General features: G+C 30.0%; 1 protein-coding gene across 8 annotated transcripts in view; it reads right to left on the bottom strand.

The window, feature by feature from the left end:
* The window catches only part of LOC100876095 (uncharacterized), a 65290-nt gene extending 43990 nt beyond the window's left edge, over positions 1-21300 (bottom strand). For 7 of the 8 annotated variants that reach the window (XM_076528947.1, XM_076528950.1, XM_012290893.2 and 4 more), the window contains exon 1: positions 20942-21300. The gene's annotated coding sequence lies outside the window, so the exon portion shown is untranslated. The remainder of the gene's footprint in view (positions 1-20941) is intronic. The other variant, XM_076528952.1, reaches the window with a different exon arrangement.
* Positions 21301-22130: the final 830 nt, after the last annotated feature.

The following is a 22130-nucleotide window of genomic DNA, read 5'->3' as shown; positions in this document are numbered from 1 at the left end:
TTTTCAAATTTTTAGAAAGTCTCAAGTTTATAAATTTCTATATCTTCATATTCTGAAAGCTCTACCTGAATATCCAAATTCTTGGATTTCTAAATATTCAAATTCCCAATTTTTCCCACCACCCTATATCTAATCTACAAATAGATGTGATTATTAATATTATAATTATACTATTAATCACTGTCCTTTACAATATTGTCATTTATATGTACATTTATCAGACTTAAAGTTCATTATGACTGACATTAGTATACTAATAATATCACAAAAAATAATGACTGATGTATTTCAACGATATTAATACTCTCATTTATTGATTGATGATGAAACTGATTTAATGATGAAACTAAAACGTATCATTTAATGATCTAATGTATGTGCACCATTAGTGTTAATGATATCTATAAAAAGACTTATTTATCATAAAACACGTGTTAATACAAAAAGTTCAGAAAATTCAAAATAGATGTTTGAACTAGTGCTACGAAAAATGCTACTAGTGCTCCCGAATGTGTTCGAATAATTAAAATAATTTCAAAGTATTCGAATTTCGACCGTATTCGAAGTTATCTGAATTACTCGAATTTTTACGGCTCTTATCTCGAATTTTGAAATTCGAATACTTCGAATACTAGAATTTGGTTTATAGCCCTAGTACGAATTGAACGAACGGTAAGTGGGAAAGTTCGAGGAAACCCGACGTCCTTCGAGATCCTTGTTAGGCACCGATTGGCAAACGTGATCGCCCGTAATTTCGCGCCAATAGGACTAACGCTCCTGGAATAGCAAACGAGACTACCTACTGTGAGATGTTAATGACTGTTATATCTCTACTCGTAATGAAGGCAAGTTTCTAACTAATATAGAAGAACTCCACTGTGAAAACTATGTAAACCCAGTTTACGTTGATGAAGTAGATAATTTAGTACACCTACCAACGCAAGCAACTAAGTTGTCCATGTACGATTCTTTTGAATCAAACTTTTATTTTAATACGTTCATTGACGTGGTCAATATATATGCATATTTTATGTGACAATATGAATAAAAATTGTTATTCTGAGAACGTTCTTAATTTTCATTAAGGACTTGATTTTTAAATATACAGATTTAAATTGGTGTCTTGTTACTTGGTACCAGCAGTACTCAGTTTACTTTGTTTACTTGATTTGATAATTATTTAATTATAGAAGACTGGTAGCGATAGAAATACTAGGATGGACCATGACAGTCAATGAGTTAATAACTTTAATTATTACAAATTATCAGTCTTCTACAAATCACTTTATATGTTTCCTAAATTTTTATATTCCCAACTTCTATTTTCTCAAATATTCATATATAAATTTCTACAATATATTCTCAATGTCCACATGTATCGAAATTTCTGTATTCTCAGTGTCCACATGTATCCTTATATTTCCAATGTCCACATATACCCAAATTCCTATATTTTCTAATGTCCACATGTATCCAAATTCCTATATTTTCCAACATCCACATATGTTCAAATTTCTCTATGCCCCAATATCCACAAAAATAAATATTTCTACGTTCCACAATGTTTACATGTATCCACATGTGTACATTCACTAATGTCTAACCTATACTATGTTTCATTAAAAAATTTTAATACTAATCCTTAACTATTATAGCCGTATGTGTACCTGCTACAGCAGCTCTCACTAACTGCTGATATTTACTGCATCATCATACAGGTCTCATTTAAATTGAACATCTCATTTACCTTGCTGCTATTAAAAGTAGAAAATATAACTGATACAAGGTTATACAGTTCCAGGATGCATATTTAGTATTTAAAAAAGATGGAAACCATATAAACTTACAACAGATTTTTTTCTACTGATCACACAGAAAATAATTTAAATAAAACCACCTGTATATAAATGCTCGACAAAAATGTATTCCCTGCTGGTCCATAAATTAAAAGTGATCCACAGTCAAATTAACCATAAAAATACATATTTGTATATTTCAAAAATTTGATAAAAACCTACACTAAATTATCCAGTATATTTTATACTAAACTATCCTTAATTTATTCTTGAATTCTTTATTATTTTGTACGTTTCTCTAAAAATTCACAGTGGTCTTATTTTTCTAAATTTCGTTCGAATTCTGCAGAGTGCTTTCAGTTTCCCCACTCTCCGATGTAAAACAAAAGGAATAAATTTAATAACGTTAGAAGTTCAATCGAACGGCACACGTGCTCGTGTATCGGTCAAGGAAAATCGTGGCATTCATAAATGAAACTTTGCCAATACACGATGCTAGCAATGACCTTGGAACTTGAAGAGTAACAGAAAGAGAGAAGAAAGGATGTAGATGACGTTCGACATATCGGTTTTGCTGTCACCAATTTCCGACTCCGTTCGATACGATATCGAACAAACCGATCCTAGAGAATGCAAGTTTCACTGACGACAGTGTCGTTTATATATGTACTATATACACGATTCATTCATTGACGGTGCATTCATTCTCCCAGTTTCTATCTTGCTACCAATCCAGATTTATCGGATCCGATTTTTGTTGTTCGATTATTACCGGTTGTCGTGCATGTCAAGGAATTCCTGTTACGTTTCTCAATAAATACACGTGTCCACGCAATTATAATTACACTGCATCCAGAGATGCAAATGTGAAGGTGTTAGAAAAAATCTAGGACTGGAAACTGGTAAGAAAATAATATTTGATGAACATATATTTTGTAGTACAACGGAGTGAGTCAGTGAAATAGTGAGTTGGCTCTGTATAAAATAAAAAATTGTTCAGTTACACAGTAACGAGTGAGTAAAGGAATTGATACATAGGCGTAAAAGTACTTCAAGATACATCGTTAATTTTCTGCGTATTTAAAATATATTAAAAAGTAATGAAATAGTAAATACAAGTATATAATTGTCTCTATCATCCTGATAAAGAAGATTGCTAGAACAACTTATCTAAATAACAAAACTGTTTATGAAAGGAACGTTAAAAAACAGCTGCATCTCTCCGATAGGATGCGTCCGAGTCAATCAGAACGATTCGGCAATCTTCGGTAATTTACGGCACGCGAGCCGGTCCGCGGTAGCACGTGGCAATTCGAATAGATTCGGAAGGCGAATAATAAAGACGTGTCGTATAAATAGTTAATAAATTCTTAAATTAAAAGAGGAAGAGTTCATTTCGAAATTCCAACAATGTTTAATAAAATATAAGGGTTTGTAGCATAATATACAGTGCGTATAAGAATACCAACTCATGCATTCAATAATCTTTTGGTAAAAACTCATAGTCAGTAAATTACACATCCTTTATGTTGCATTAAAACGAAAGTACATTCATGCAATGCATAATAGAAAGTAAATTGCAAACTTGAATAAACATGCATGTACCCGCTTCTTTAAGAAATTGTTACTCATTTATTTATGTTTGTTAAAAAGGAACAACTGCATGTCTCTGATAAGACGCGTTCGAGTCAATCAGAACGATTCGGCAATCTTCGGTAATTTACGACACGCGAGCTGGTCCGCGGTAGCACGTGGCAATTCGAATAGATTCAGAAGGCGGATAATAAAGACGTGTCGTATAAATAGTTAATAAATTCTTAAATTAAAAGAGGAAGAGTTCATTTCGAAATTCCAACAATGTTTAATAAAATATAAGGGTTTGTAGCATAATATACAGTGCGTATAAGAATACCAACTCATGCATTCAATAATCTTTTGGTAAAAACTCATAGTCAGTAAATTACACATCCTTTATGTTGCATTAAAACGAAAGTACATTCATGCAACGCATAATAGAAAGTAAATTACTTGCAAACTTGAGTGAACACTTCGAATACAATGAAAAAAGAAAAAGTAATCACCCACGGTTCCATTTTAAAATTCATTGATCAACTGAGGAACCGTGATTTGAAAATTGGAACATGCAGAATGAATCTACGTTCTCGATCTAGTTCATAACCAAGTATAATGAGAGTTTATTGCAACATAGTGGAAAGCGGCACAAACGTAAATTTCTGAGACGATCCTGACAGATTTCTGAACACAATCATAACGAAAAGAAAAGCATCGATTCGAACTTCATCTCTCACGAAACGACGCTTTACATTTTTACATAGAATCGTTCCTATTCAAACGAAAGATAAATCCAGCAATACCTCAGGGGAAAATGAAACATTGAGATACCTCTGGCAAAGAAAACAATAGTTTCGCGCGTTTTCTTTTATCTCCTTTCGTCTGCTTTCTTCCTTTTCTTCGTTCCTTTTTTCGGAAACTCGATAATTGAAACTTATTGCAAGCTCTGTTACATTTTCTGCTTCCTTTTCAGACAACTTAAATGCAACTGAAATATTGAAGTTCACGGAGATTTGATTGTTCGGGTTAAAAAGAGTCGTCGTTTACAAATTTAGTGAATTACACCGTTTCTTGATGAGAAAAAAACACGTTTTATATATGGAGAATATTCTTAAAATTTTTCCTTACAAGATTGGGATTACTTTTAAATTTGTGATTAATTTAAAGAGTTTGATTAATTATTTTTATACCTGATTGGAATTATTATTTATATTTATAATAAATTAAATACGAATGCAAAGCTGATAATGTTTATTTATAGTCTTTTGTAAATGCAATCAATAAAAGATCTTAATTTATGATATCGAAAATTACTAATAAAAAAAAGTAATTCAAACAAGTAATGTAATAGCAACTTGATTTGAATGAAAACGGAAATAAAATAAAAGTGAAACAATTTTATCAAATTAGGGAATTACGGTATTTATTATGTAAGGTCGTATAAATGTTTATATTTTAGGATTGCATGAATTTTATTCACTGATTCAAATTGAATTTTTTATTCGGTTCAACTGGATACATTCTGATGTATCTGATATTCTGATTAATTTTTTAAATTGAAAATTAAAACAAAATTCTATATTTATGACTGACTTTATAATCAAAATATACTGAATACTTATTTAACATTAAAATAATTAAACATTTGAAATAATAAAAAAATAATTAAACGTTGCGTTGTACATTAACTGAATATCAGTAGAAATATATGAATTCCATAGTAAAATGGAATAATGTTTTTAACGAATCATTTACGTTTCTTCTGAAAAAAGTTTCAAACAGTTTATGCATTTCGCACCGAAAAAGAAAAAGTAATTGTATATATCGTGAACAGTTTAATTATCACCATATGGTGTACCATATGGTAACACATGGACTGTAAACTCAATAAGTCGAAACATCCTCTCCAATCGAACATAAATTACCATAAATTATTCTTTTTCGGTACTTCGACTTCCCCGAATAACCCACAATAACGCAAACATTCCTCGAACGTATATTATTCACGAGTAGTGACGTAACCAGGGATTTTAGCATGGGTTCAGATCTCCTAATTTTACTATTGGATTTATTGGACATAAAATTAGACGCGAAGAAATTTTACAGTATGAAAATCTGGAAAACTGAAATTTAAATATTGAATTAAAAAATGAGGAAAGTTGATAATATAGAAAATTGAAACTTAAAGATTGAATTAAAAAATGAACAAAATTGGAAATCTGAGAAATTGAAATTTAAAAATTCAATTAAAACGTCAGCAAAGTTGGAAATCTGGAAAATTGAAATTTAAACATTGAATTAAAGTGTGAGCAAATTGGGAAATCTGGAAAATTGAAATTTAAATATTGAATCAAGAAATGAGCAAAGTTGGAATTCTGGAAAATTGAAATTGAAAGATTGAATTAAAAAGTGAGCAAATTTGTAAATCTGGAAAATTGAAATTTAAGTAAATATTGAATTAAAAAATGAGGAAAGTTGAAAATATAGAAAATTGAAATTTAAATATTGAATTAAAAAATGAACAAAGTTGGAAATCTGAGAAATTGAAATTTAAAAATTCAATTAAAAAGTGAGCGAAGTTGTAAATCTGGAAGATTGAAATTAGAAAATATGGACACATTAAAATTAACAATTTTTTAAAATTTGGTTATGCAAAAATTTCTAAATTTAAAAACTTTGCGAATTTAAAAATGAAAAAATTTGAATAACTTGAAATGTATAGTCTGACAATTTGAAGCGAAAAATTTAGTAACTTAAAAAGTTAGTAAGCTGAAATTAAAAACCTAAAAATTTAGGAATTTAGAAATTCTGGAAATTGAATTAAAAAATTAAAAAGATGAGACCTCTTGTAAATTCTTAAATCAAAAAATGAAAAGAACTGAAAATTTGAAATTTTGAAGTTGGAAACTGTGTAATATAATAAATGTCTACGACGTATCCAGTCACCAACATTTACATCACGATCGTATAATATAATACTTGCATGACAACTCTCGAGGTAATCAAAATAGTTCTAACACACATTAAGCAACCAGAAGCAGCTACTACGAAAGTGAAATTTCATTTTAGTTTTCCAAACACTCCACGTTGCTAAAATACTACCTCGACACTAAATTGTCTAACCATATCTCCTGTCTTTTCAAACGGTGGGTTATAAAAAGCCGGGCAGGAAAACAAGCACGGAAAATGTCACGGCCTTGTCTTTCAGCTTCCAACCGCGTGTGTATAAATACATACACATACAGGGTTAAACAATTTCTCTGACACGCGTTTCAATGTTTCGATCAATATCGAAAACTTTCTTGTTATTTATTTTCTGTAAACTTTGTCCTTTATGTTTTTACAGTACTGTTAATTGCGCGAGTTATACTTTCAATATCTTTGCAATTAAAGGTTATTTTTAGTTAATCAATCGTTGCATGGTTTTATTATTCTTGCAGAAAATACAGAACAAAAACTGCAATAACAAGGTAATTGCTAACATAGCAACAAAATGGCAATAATTTTTGTGTAGGTTATAAATTTATTTAACGAGAAATTGCACTTTTACTGCTGTTATAGAATTGCAGTTGTTCGAAACAGTGATAGAAACAATTTGCTTTTAATTAAAAAGATAGAGAATGTAGATTGTCAATGTAATGAATTAAAAAATGCTTCCATTTTGATTTAGAAGTGACAGAAATTTGATGTTTGATAATTGATGATATTTAATATTTAATAACAACAGTTTTAGTGTAAATAATATCCAAAATAATAATCAGTTCTATTGTTAATAATATGAAAAATAATAACCAGATTTATTGTAAAAAATATCCAAAATAATAATCAGTTCTATTGTTAATAATATGAAAAATAATAACCAGATTTATTATAAAAAATATCCAAAATAATAATCAATTCTATTGCAGATAACATACAAAACAGTAACTAATTTTATTGTAAATAAAGCAATAAATAACAACCAGTCATTCTACATCAAAATTATTCTAAAAATGTGTATGTCTTTTGTTCAGCCATTTTGTACAAACTTCAAATTTATATGCTGTAAGTAGGATTTTACGATACTTTTATGTCACTGAATCATGTAAGACTTTCTACGTTTCGTAATTCGTCACGAGACATGCAACAACCTTATAATCAGCAAATTACAATCGTGTAATTAACTTAGGAGAGTAATTACATGTCACAGAAAAATATGTCTAAAGATCAAAACCATATTGTATACTACTGTTCTACATTAATAACTAATTAACATAAAAATTACGACTAAAAGTGCCACTCGTAGTTAATTAAAATAAGCAATTAGGTAAAGTAGTGCTTTACTGAATATTTATTCAAATATTTGTCTTGACTCTGAACAAAATTATTTTCTTGTACAGAACGTACTTTTCATTTTTTTAAATAATTTTCACATAATTTTTATTATTTCAAACAACTTTTATTTGAAAATAATTTCTAATTTCTTAAATAATTTTTATTTGAAAATAGTTTCTAGTTTCTTAAATAATTTTTATTTGAAAGCAATTTCTAGTTTCTTAAATAATTATAATTTGAAAGCAATTTTTATTTTTGAAAATAATATGTATTTAATGGTAATTTTTTTCTTCATAATTTTCGTTCAAAAGTGGTTTCTATTTTGCTAAATAATTTTTATATAAATGCAGCGTTTATTTCCTTCAATAATTTTTGTTTAAATGCAATTTGTAGTTTTCTAAATAATTTTTATTTAAAAAGAATTTTTATTTTCTTAAATAATTTGTACGTAAAAGTAATTTTCCTCAATATTTTTTGTTAAAAATAAAAATAAGTAATAAAGTAATTTTCTCTGAAATAACTTATATTTTCGATATAGTTATCACGTTGCTATTAAAGCATAGAACTTCCATTTTTCTGAGAACACTAGATACAACACTGAGCAAACACACTGCATATCTCCCATACTTCATCAAACCTAATCCAAACGATGCGAGAATCCAATAAACTTTCCTAGTTATCTCATTATGGAACAAACGAAATCTCTCCCCAATATATTACATCTCCCCAAATGCTTAATCGGAAACAAGTACCAAAATGGTTCATCGTAAAATTGGATTTCGAAGGGATATCAGAAGAAACAAGAGGAAAAAATAAGAGGGGCAACAATCGAGCTACTACTGCACGGTGTACCGTTATATCATCCCCTTATCGTTTCTCACGGAAGATAAACAACGGAGGGCAAAGATAAGGTATTCTAACCAGAGGAAAGATATAATTTTTTATCTAACATGTCCGAGACTATCGTCCGAAGAAAAAGGAGGCGAGAGGTTGTATGCTTAGCTCGAAAGTAAATGCACTTTCTGCCACGTTAACTACACTCTGATATTCAGCCAGTCGTTCACGATAAGAGACAGAATTTTCTGCACGCGACCACGCGACAGTATTGATTTAAATGAAACCTGAGGTTTTATAGCGCGTTGCTGCACCGCTTTGCAGCTGAAACAAGAAAGAAAAGGGGCTCGAAACATTGTTACAAAGTATTCGCCATCAAAAAAAAGGATTATATTCCTTATACTTTTCCTTTTTCATTATAATTGCCTTCTTCTTAACACTATTTTTACCAAGAGGTGTCAAAAGACATCTTTCAAATTTTAACTCAAAATTATTCTCTAAGTTGAATCCTTTCTCCACAATTGATTTTTTGATTTTTCATACAATAGTTGTTACATTCAGCGATATCATTTTCTTCCAGCTCATCCTAGATCTAAAAATGTGCATATGATATACTTCTACCATGAGGTCCTTTGACACCTTAAGGATTTCGTGACAGTACCTTATTTTGAACCATTTTACATATAAATATCTACACCGTTTTGCATCATCGTATTAATTATAATCAGATTAGAATCCCGATTTCAGTTGTAATGGAAAATACAGTAGTTACGGCATAACTTTGATATTCGCTTATTGTCCGCCATGTTGCATTTTACACCGCTATATTTATATTTTGTAGATTGATGAATTAAGCTAGAATTTACAACCTGATTAAATAATCTCTGATAAAAACACATCAATGTATCAATAAGTATATTCCTCAAATTATCTACTTTTGACTGACAATTTGAAAATTATTTAAAAATTTAAAAATTCTGGAGTTCCTATATTTTCAAATTTCCAAATCACCAAATTCTCAAGTTTTTACCCAAATCTCATCATTTCTAAATTCCTCAATTCTCAAATTACAGATTCAAATAATAAAGCTTCAAATTTCCAAATTTTCAAATTTCCAAATGTCCAAAATTCTCAAATCCCAAAATTCTGAGGTGCTAAATTTCCAAATCCCAAAATTCTCAAGTTCTAAAATTCTAAATCCCAAAATTCTCAAGTCCTAAATTTCCAAATCCCAAAATTCTCGAATCTTAAATTTCCAAATTCCCAAATTCTTAAATTTTTAAATCCCTCAATTCTCAAACTTCCAAAATTTTAAAAATAACATTCATCAAAAACTACCATTACCACTCTATCTATAAATCGTAAGAAAACATAAAATACTTTCAATATAATAGCTCCTCTAAAAGCTCCACTAAAGACCATATAAAGAACTCCACATGAATGCACAAAAGGAGTACGTCACAAAATGCACAATTCAAAATAAAATATTGAAATAATCCTAAAACGTTATAATTTATAATGACAACGTTCCATAAAATGTGCGATCCGCCAAACGTATTAATGTACATTTTTGTCGACAACTGCATCAATCAGCTAATTGTTACTGCAGTACAAGACAAATAAAAAAATTGAAACATTCTACATATTTCACATCTGATTTTATTCTTTATTGTCCAAACATATAAGTATTATATAAGTATTCATATACAGGGTGGCTCATCACATTTTGCCATCTAAATTTGCGTCATTATTATTACTCATAGCAAACAATGTTTCAGATGAAGTTGAATGGTTTTGGAGGAGGCATATGCTGGTGGTTTTTTTTTTTGCAGGTGGACGTGTAAAGGACACATGAAGGTCATTAATGTTTTTTTAAATGGAATCATATATTTTTTATTGCATCAGCTGATACTCCTTCATATTCTTTACAAAAAAGTATTAATCTATTTATGTGAAAAAATCATTAGTTTAGGAGATATTTCAATTTTAATGTCTATTTACAGAAAAGGTTCAATGTGGCGACCATTTGCATCAGAACACTTTCTGAATCGAGAAATTAATGACTTACTAACATTCCGTAGTGTATAATCTTTCTGCATGTGTAGCACTTTTCCTAGCTTCAAAATAAACTGATAACACGTCTATCTTTTCTTCTTTAGAATACTTCATTATGAAGTGATAATTCACCGTATCGTCGTATTCATCGTATTAGAGACGTAACAGAGACAAAATTTCACTGTTACTGCGTAACAAAAAAATAAAAACTCACAATTCGTTTGGTGACACGTGACCTCTCAAAGCATGTAGAAAAACATTTGCTATTCAGTTAGGGCAATTCATAATATTGACCAGAAAGTCACGATTTCCTAACAAGTTAGAATTAAAACATTATTTGCTATGAGTAATTATAATAATGCAAATTTAGATGGCAAAATGTGGTGAGCCACCCTGTATAATATATAAGTACTAAATATAATATATAAGTACTGAGCTCGATCTTCCTACAAATACGATTTAGGTTCCCCACACTCGAACCGTAAATGTCTGACTCATTACAAGCCAAGGGGTTGAAGTCGTTCCTGAATTCGAAGCAATTACGTGCATACTAGGCGGAACCAGTGTCCCATAACCGCAAATTGTTTTTGATAGTAGAAAAAAAGCACCTTGTGTTCGCACAGGCTGTTGCCCGTCATCTGTTGAACAACTGATACATCGAGAACTGGCCCTGTGCTTGGCTGCTTGCCCGCCCGTCTCGAGTGATTGATCTCACGTGGAAGCGAACTGCCATGTCGGTACTGGCATCACACCAATGCCGGATTAAGAGCTTCAGGTGCCCCATACGCTTGAAATATTGTCTACTCTTTATACACGGTGTTTTCGAAATGGTAGAAAAGAGGATTATTTCGCGTGAAAAAATAAGGCAAAAATGTGAAGTACAATTTTTTCATTTGTCAGTTTATTTTGGAAAAACTGATTTTGTACTGTTTGATGTATTTTGATATATTTATAAGTCGGTGTATTTATATAGGAAATTTGTTCATGACACATAAGATGATAAATGCAACTTTCCGTTACTTTGAGAATTAATGAATATTATTAACACATTGATTGTTACATTGAAGCAGTTGAAAATTATATTAGGTAGAATTTTCATTTTTAACAAGTCTTACCAAATATTTTCACAACATCTTATTTCCCATCATTTCAAGCAGTTAATAGTGTAACATCAATTAGATAACAAATTCTTAATAATGTCGATGTTAGATCTATGGATCGATGTTAGATCTAAGTATCATCCATATATGGGTGACATGGCACTTAAAGTGTTAAGTAAATAAATCTGAAGATTAATACTACTATAGTTCGTTATCGGTCATTATTTGTAACATTATTGATGTAGATACAAATGTTTAGTCGATGATAAGAACTTGAATAACAAACCTAATAAAATAATATAAAGTAATAAATTTTAGCGATATTAATAATTATATCTGTTGATTTATAATATTTTTTTACTATAGAGTTAAGAAATTTGTTGATTTTATCAATTTCTGCATTGTGACGTTTTGCAAATGCTTAAAAAATATTCGAATCCAATTTTCTTGCGAATAAAGCTATATATAAACAAATTTTATTTCTATACATTTTACTTATATTTCCATGTTGATTTTTTTGTACCAGCGTTTCGAAAACACTCTGTACAATATATTCATTTCAATGGAATGCATCATTTCGGTTATACTTTCGTTGAACATTTTTTTAATAAAATAATAGTCCTCAAATAGTTAATTCGTTACATGATTCTATTAATAAAAAAATACATAACGTCACGCGACTAAAAGTATAGGGATAATAACTTGACAAATTAATTTATCACAATAAATAGCAATTAACAACTTCTTTAAATTCTATAATCTCTATACAATCTTTAAATTTATATCAAAAGAAATAGTTATTTAGAAGTAACTATTATAAAATTGCATTTGTTACAAATAATGGTAAGATAAATAACCCAACACAAGTTTTTTAATTAGAAATAAAAGAAAAACTATAAATTACCTATAACATAACAAATTAAATGTACCTACTACTGTTTTAGGATATAAGTAACTAAAATGGAATGTTCGATAAAAACTGATAATACTGCAATGTAAACGTATCAAGCATGCATTTTCGATAATCTCAGAAAATTCCAATAATCTGTTTTTACCAAACTTCTAAAGTTTTCAATCACCTACAAACTGCAACATTTGAAATTGCCAATAAAACCTTCCCTCAATAAAATGTCACTTGACTTTATTAAATGACAAAATAAATTTCTGTATTCGTGTACTTGATGTCAAAACGACTTCAACGATAAATTGCATCAAAAGTACAGAGTGTCTCACTCAACTCGAACATATCAATTATTTCCGTCACTATTAACAATGAAAAAAAGATGATTGATGAAAGCTTCTTAACATATATTTAGATACACAACATAATTATGATTCTTAGCGTATATTTAGATACGCACACAAGAAATTTCTAAACTATATAAGTATCTACTATTTCTCATAATAGTGAAAATAATATTGCTGTTCAAATCAAGAAACGCCCTGTACAAATTGTAAAATAAAATTTTTGAAAGATTTTGAAGATCAGAAAATTTGGTAATTTTAGAGAAAAGACCACACCTTACCGGTTTCAATTTCCTTAGAGTATATCGCGAGGGACAGCCTTCTGAGTCATGTTTCCTCACACGCATAATTGCCATAATAATTGGATTATAGTTTAAAAAACATTCACAAAAAAATTCGACTAAATTTACATTTTGATTGATATAATCTGCTACTGTATATTCGATATAATATCATTCCTTTTCGTGTTAAAAATATCCCTGGTTGAATATACTCCGGTATAACAATATATCAATTGTGACATTTTATACTATTACACTGCTGTACCATACTGTATATGCACCATAAGTCACATGGTCATACGAGACCGGTGACATATTGAAATACAGTATACTCGGTAATATTGTATTAGGGGTATTAAACAGCAAACCGGTGTGGGATACATAATAGTAATTCCACTATGTTGTATACGGTTGCATATTGGACAAGTTTAAAGTTTTTTGTAATTATCTCAGAAACAAAATTACATACGCAAGCAACGTTATTCAGAATACCTTGACAACATATTTTAAGGTCATCAAAATACGTAAAGGGTGCACCCTTCTGTAAATAATTATCATTTTACAAATATTTTCGCAAATGGAATTGAAATCAAGGGACGGCTATATATAGAGAGAAGATTCAGAACGACTTCTTTGGCAATATATTTCGGGGACATAAAAATAAATGAAGGACACACCCTCTTACAAATAATTACCACATTCAAAATATTTTTACGAATATCTCTGAAATCGAAGTCGAGCGGCGGCTATATATAGAGAGAAAATTTGTTCAGAACAACACTCTTGACAATATACTTCAAGGATACTGAAAGTCGGTGAAGCGTGTACCTTTTCGTAAATAATTACGAAATTAAAAATATTTTTACAAATATCTCTGAAATCAAAGTCGAGCGACTGCTATATATACAGAGAAATTTAACCCTTTGCACTCGAAGATAATTTTACTGTTTGCAAACAGCAACTTTAAAATATTAATTAAAATGTTAAATGACTTCTTTTGAAGTTATTATTTCTTTACTAATAATTTCCACTATTGTCTATTTCACTATGTTTATACATCACATAAGCACTATTATAGAATTAATTAAATAATGCTTCTTTTAAATTATTGTATTAAATCGAATGGCGCCTAAGAGGCGCCTCTCGAGCGCAAAGGGTTAATTTACAATGACATTCTTGACAATATATATCAAGATCATTAAAACTGATAAAATGCAATTTTCCTACGCAATTACCAAATTTTTTAATTTAAAATTTTCTGGTTCCAAAACTTAATTATCAAAATTACCGAAAATTTCAATAGCAGCCATGCTTTTATTGACGCTAAGCAAGTGATTATTCTGCGTATTGGTTAATCCGGCACTGTATGGCAGTGAGCTGACCAACGCGATGGCGTGGCAACGAGCTCGGTCAAGAGGATGAAAACATGCTGGCTGAACAATTAGCCAAGCTCGTCGAAGCGGCGTGCGGATATTCGAGCAAACGAAAACCGATGATGGCAGAGTGAAATGTCGACGAGGTTCAGCGCTTGCCAAATAAGTTTTCGAAGTGAACGACGCACCGTTTGCGTCTTACATTAGCATGCATCTAGTGCAGTTATGAGGCAACGTGTGTCCTATGGCTCCCATGTTTGGACTATGTAACTGTCCACGCACCGTATATGTATGGCCGAGTGCAATGAAAGCTTTCTTTTGAAAGAACAAGTGTAGGATGAAGAGTAACCGTCCTATCAATTGTTTTAGATATTAGTGTAAAACGTGGGAATTTTAAAATTACTTAGTTTTCTAAATTTTGATATTTGGATGTTTACAAATTTGAAAATTTAGAAATGTGAACATTTTTAAATTTCTGAATTAAGAAATTTTTAAATAGGTAGATTTTCAAATTTTCATATTTTTAAATCACAGAATTTTTACATTTTTAAATTTCTAGTTTGAAATTCTTAAATCCCTGAATTAGTAGATTACCAAATTAGTGTATAAGAAAGTTCTCAATTTCCAAGTTATTAAATTTTCAAATTGCAAAATTATCAAGTTTTCAAATTGGAAATCATCAACCTTGAGATTCTCCAATTTTCAAATTCTAAATTCCTAAATTCTTAAATTTCTGAATTCCTAAATTTCTAAATCGTGGTGGTAAATTACAAAGCTTTCAAATCTCCAGATTTTCAAATTTTCAAATCTTAAATTCTCAAATCTCCAATTTACATATTCGCAAATTACACTAAATATATCCCTAAATCCCTTATTCCATAAATTTCTGAATTTCTAGGTTCTTAAATTCTTAAATTTCTAAATTCCTAAATTTTTAAATCCTGGTGGTAAATTACTAAGCTTTCAAATCTCCAGATTTTCAAAATTTCAAATCTTAAATTCTCAAATCTCTAATTTACATATTCACAAATTACACTAAATATATCCCTAAATCCCTTATTCCATAAATTTCTGATTTTCTAGGTTCTTAAATTCTTAAATTTCTAAATTCCTAAATTTTTAAATCCTGGTGGTAAATTACTAAGCTTTCAAATCTCCAGATTTTCAAAATTTCAAATCTTAAATTCTCAAATCTCCAATTTACATATTCTCAAATTACACTAAATATATCCCTAAATCCCTTATTCCATAAATTTCTGAATTTCTAGGTTCCTAAATTCTTAAATTTCTAAATTCCTAAATCCTTAAATCCCTAACTCCCTAACTCCCTAACTCCCTAACTCCCTAAATTCCTAAATCCCTAAATCCCTAAATCCCTAAATCCCTAAATCCCTAACTCCCTAAATTCCTAAATCCCTAAATCCCTAAATTCCTAACTCCCTAACTCCCTAAATCTCTAAATCCCTAAATCCCTAAATCCCCAAATGGCCAAAAAACAAAATTTTCAAATTCTGAAACTTGCTCAATGTAACCAATAACTCATCGTATACGTCTTACACCACCCAATACTCTTTACCATATGACGCACCTTATGTGTCCTATGCAAACCATTCGGTCCAATTTAGGACGCACCCCGTGCGTCTTATACTATCTGCTCAATGCACTCTATGCATCGCATGTCATCCATCCAATGCGATCAACGACACGCTATATGCATACAATGTCGCGTATCCAATGCAATCTATAATGCACTCCGTGTGTCCCATGTCATTTGAGGCAGGAACACATTAATATTATGTCACGTGAAATTACTTGATTTCACGTGACATCAATTAACTGCGGTCCTAATATCAGAATATACATATATTTAATCTATTATACTTGTTTTGGTACATATTATCTTGGCCATAATAACACGTAACTTCATGTGAGACTTTTATTAAGTGAGAATCTTTTAGAGAGATTTTTATTTTCAATACAATGACGCACTGTGTGCGGCATACTTTGTCCATTACTCATATAATACTTTGTTATATGATTCAGTACAGTCGTATCATGTACCATATCTTATGATATTATTATGTATTATCTTGCTGTTATTTGTTTGTTGGAGATACGGACGCACCGTGTGCGTCCTACATAGGAATTGATATTAGCAGTTGGCAAAAGTAATATACAGGTATACTTAGGGAAAGGTGTATAAAGACTAAAATTTATATCTCTTTAAGGTAATACAAAATAATAAATCATTTTATACTAATAGTATTATATTAATATAGTATATTAGTATAGTATAGTAGTGTTCGTCCTCACATTACACTAATAAATAATAACCACATTGTAGAAATTAATGAATGATGATATCACGGTATCCTTCACTCTTAACTAGACTCATGTTCAGTTCTAAATGCTACAGCTCTAAAGTGGTAAAAGTTTAAAAAAATTTCATTACGAAAAATTAAACAGCTTTAAATGGAACATCACATATTCCGCAAGTGGAATTTCAACTATTTCAGTCACTCCCATCCGAAATTTAATTTAATCCCTATTTAATTCAGCCTTCTGAAATTTTTGTCTATCTTCCATTACACCAGAGCTATACTTCAATTTGATTGTACAAAACATCGCGCGTATAACTCGAGGATTGCCCTATAATAAAACTTTTCTCCAAGTTGCAAAAAAACGTAACTGTTCGACTTTTTTCTTTTCAAGTCGATCAAACGGTCGACTTAGAAACACGCGAACGACGTTACTGTCGTTCGTTAATTTCTCCGCGGAATCTTTTTCGTTCGCGTCGAGCGAAGTCGACGAACGAGCGGACAAAAGATTACTCCGGAGAAGAGTATACGTATATCTGCTCCGTAGGGGTCTCGCAGTAGAATTTGATGGACACGATAGATTATGGATCACGATAGAGTACTGCGATGAAATATACGGTACGTGGTAGAAAACTGTTATACATTGTCGCATTTCTAGTACTATACAGCAGACTTCATATCATAATGAAGTCTATATTGATCCGTTATACTTACCCCATTTTATACTTACCACAATGAGATGGAATACAATGTAATTTTTCCCTCGTATGGGTATACACTCGAGGTTTTAATATTCAACGTATTCTGCATTAATTTCTACCGTGAAATGTTAACTGGGAGAGTGTGGTTCAACAATATTTTTACAGAAATGTAAACGAAAGTTTTTACTGAGAGAATATAGAGAGATAAGTATTCAGTTTTTTGTACTAACATTTAATATCGCGGGATAGAATTGCAGTTATCAATATGATTATGTTGATAATATCGAAATATATCGATACATATCGATAATATTGAAATGTATTGATACACATTGATAATATTAAACTATATCGATACATATCAATAATATCAAAATATATCGATACACATCAATAATATCAAAATATATAGATGCATATAATTAATATCAAAATATATAGATGCATATAATTAATATCAAAATATATAGATGCATATAATTAATATCAAAATATATCGATACATATCGATAATGTCAAAATATATCGGTACATATCGATAATATCGAAATAGATCGATACACATCGATAATATCAAAATCAATATATCGATATATCGATACACATCGATAACATCAAAATATATCGATACATATCGATAATATCAAAATATATCGATAATATCGAAATATATCGATACATATCGATACACATCGATAATACCAAAATCGATATATCGATAGTATCATTAAGAAGAACAAGTGACTGACTATTTAGAATGAAATGCTTAACATTCTTGAAGTTAAGTTAGATTACATTTAAAATTTAAACAACGTGGATTTGAATCATACAACTCAATCTAATCTAATGAAACCTTATCCAATAACTTAACCCAAAATTAACTTAATCTAACCTAACCTAATGTGTCCTAAAAAATTTGGATGATTAAACCTAATAATCTTACTTATTCGAAGCTAACCTAACCTAATGTAACAGATTTAGATAATAAAATCCTACCTAACATATTTGAATAATAAAATTTAATCTAACTCTACATAAATTTATCATCTAAATTATTCTTGAGTGAAATTAAAATAAATTATATTTAAAAATCAAATAAAAATACATATAAAAATTACGTATTACCTTTTCATTATATTATACCATATCTTAACGATATTATCGACATATCGCTATATATCGATACTGTATCGTTAGTCGATAGAAACTCTACAAGACAAACAAAAGTTAGGCAGAAATTTACAATCGTAACTTCTTTACTTTGCAGCTATTTCTATAGAAATATTTTTCTGTGTAAACGATTATATATATATTATTTTCCGTTAACTTCGAAAAATTACACTATAAAAACTAGTACTTTCTGATATTTTTTATAAGGTCCGCCGCCAACGTTTCCGGTTGCAACGCTCCAATTTCTGTACGGATATTATACTATGGTATTGTTCCGAGTTTATTGACACAGAAAAAAATCAGTTGCCGTGAAATTTGCTGATCGTGGTGAATAGGTTATTGCAATTATTGCAAGAGAATATTTTAGACAGTATCTGCTTTACGAAGCAGAAAATGAAGACTGTGCCTGCGATATTAATTTTCGAAATTAACTTAAACTTACTTCCATTCTCTAAACTTTATTATATAAAAAGTCGAACAACAAAAAATCGTTTAATAAATACGTTATTACAATTTGAAATTTTTTCTGAAATTTTTTATTTCAAATTTTAAATTCTCAGATTTCTAAATTTCCAAATTCTCAAATTTTCAAATTTTCAAATTTTTAATTTTTCAATTTCAAAATCCTTGAATTATCAAATTTTCAAATCCCCAAATTCCAAAATTCCAAAATTCCAAAATTCCAAAATTCCCAATTTCCCAAATTCCAAAATTCCAAAATTCCAAAATTCCCAATTTCCCAAATTCCAAATTTCCAAATCTCCAAATCTCCAAATCTTCAAATCTCCAAATTCCAAACCCCCAAATTCCAAATTCCCAAATTCTCAAATGCCCAAATTCCCAAATTCCCAAATTCGCAAGTTCCCAAATGCCCAAATTCGCAAGTTCCCAAATTCCCAAATTCCCAAATTCCCAAGTTCCCAAATTCCCAAATTCGCAAGTTCCCAAATTCCCAAATTCCCAAATTCCCAAATTCCCAAATTCCCAAATTCCCAAATTCCCAAATTCCCAAATTCCCAAATTCCAAATTTCCAAATTCCAAATTCCAAATCTCCAAACTTCCAAACTTCCAACTTTCAAAAATTCTACACATAAAAATTGGCTAATCAGAAAAAGTATTATACAACAATATTTTTCCAACATAGAAAATGCTTGCAATGTTAATAATATTTGATCACTATCTATAATTTACCAGATGTCTACTGCGATTCTCCAATTATAAAGATTAAACACGTTAACCTATCAAAGTCAAACTTATTCTAGAATGCTAAGCTGGAATCAAACTTTTCCAAAGCAAACGTGTAGCATTTCAAACGCACGCGACATCGACCGGCACTTATATCGTTAGGCAAATGAAGAAGTTGAAACTGTTTTCGCCGTACAAACTAAACACATTTGCATTCGCATATTTACGTCGACGTTATCTTGTTAGACGAGTTAGAAAATTGGTACAGCAATTTATCATTCCATAAGATGAAAAATATAACTGGAGATCAGAAATGTAATAAAAGCGGGAAAAAATTTCGTGACGTGAAAAGTTTTATTTCATCTAACGTTCGCTAAAAAACTGCTGGTGCTTCAGATGTACATAAAATACAAATCAAAAAAAGTTATTAACAACTTCATTTTAAATGTTTTTGAAACATCAATAAATTTGTTATTATTAATAATATGGTATATGGTAATTTACAGTACAAAATAACTGGTAATCAAATATAAATAATTAATAAAATAATATTAACAAAAATGAATATTGATAAATTGGATTCATAAATAAAACAATGAAATTATTACAAATTTAGCGTACAGTAATTACATAGATTTACCGGGAACTCTCATTATACTTTTCATTCTATGCTACAAGTTTGAATCAAATTGTATCTACAACAAATGGTAACAACAAAACATCACGTGATAAGGAAATTTTGAATCGTAATGTCGTTAAAAAAATGTAAGAAATCCACAAAACTATTAACTACTGATTTTTGCAGAATTAACGTACGAATATTTTTAAAATGATATCAGCTGTACTTTCGCCGAATTCGGTTATGTGATAGACGTAATATTACTGAGTAAAAGAAATATGTATTCCACTGTTTTGTGACAGTAAACTTCGTGTAAATATTAAAGTTCATAAATGTCAATTGAAAAATCATTGCAATGAGAAAGGTTGATTACTTACAATTGATGTTGCAGGGTCAGCATGACTTTTTCGAATAAATAAGTACAGATGCGTGCATTTGTACAAAAAGACAATACGAGTATACACGTTCCCGGACGATCATTCAAAGTTAAACACTAATTTAACGGAAGTCTATGAGACAGTCACTTTGCGAGTTACATAGACACCACATTGATACCGTATACAACCGCACACTTGACAATACTATCGTATATGAACACCACGAATTTTGATAATCGTTCACGTTCGTAACACCACTCCGTTTGACATAATTTATCTGGTGACCCCACGGCTGGTTACCCGTCGGCCGACGCAAAGCAACGCTGGGAGCTGCTGGCCGAACAGTGGGGATATACCAGGGACAACGTAAATATATAGATGTTCTTTTAGTTGCGAACTTAAATTACAGACAGAGAGAGCGAATCGATGCCCAAACATGATTGGTTACTTCTCCGCGCATGCTCTATACCGCCAATTATAAGAAATTTGAAATCATCAGTCAATACAAATTTTTAACTTAATATCAAACGAATAATTAATTTTTTCATCTACACATACTACTACAGAGACCTAAAATCTTAGAAGTTGTAGGTTTATTGGTTTCCAAATTCACGAACTTAAAAATTTATACATTTTTAAATTTACAAACTTTAAGTTTGCAAATATTGAAATTTTAAACTTTTGAGTTTGTAAACGCATAAATTTCAAATTTTTAATTATTTAAGCGTTGGAATTTAGAAACTTTAAATTTAGATATTTAGAAAATTTTGATTTACAAATATGCAAACTTTGAAGTTTAAAACTTTAAACATTTTGTATTTACATACTTTCAAATTTTAAATTTGTATCAAATAACAACCAGTTAAAATTAGGCATCAGTTTGTCGTCTTGTTTCATCAAGGGTATGTTCTATCCCTATATTCCTAGGTTCATGGTTTGAAAGTAAAACAAAGCTGTTAATTGGCTGCATACCTACTTCGTTCGCGCGGGTTTTTTGAATTTAATATAATTCTATATAAATAATAATGTTCTATATAGGATTTTTGTTTAATTTAGTCGATTTGACTTTTTTAAATTTTTGTAATCGTATAGAATTTTGAAATTTATCCCATACAAGGTATATTTGAAATTTCGAGTAGAGCAGTAAAATAATATATGACTGATAAATAATTTCAAATAAATTTGTGAT

Source organism: Megachile rotundata, chromosome 2 (genome assembly GCF_050947335.1).
Source record: "Megachile rotundata isolate GNS110a chromosome 2, iyMegRotu1, whole genome shotgun sequence".
NCBI classification, from domain to species: Eukaryota; Metazoa; Arthropoda; class Insecta; order Hymenoptera; family Megachilidae; genus Megachile; species Megachile rotundata.
Note: the sequence above shows the minus strand (reverse complement) of the source record. Positions and strands in the feature narration are given on the sequence as shown.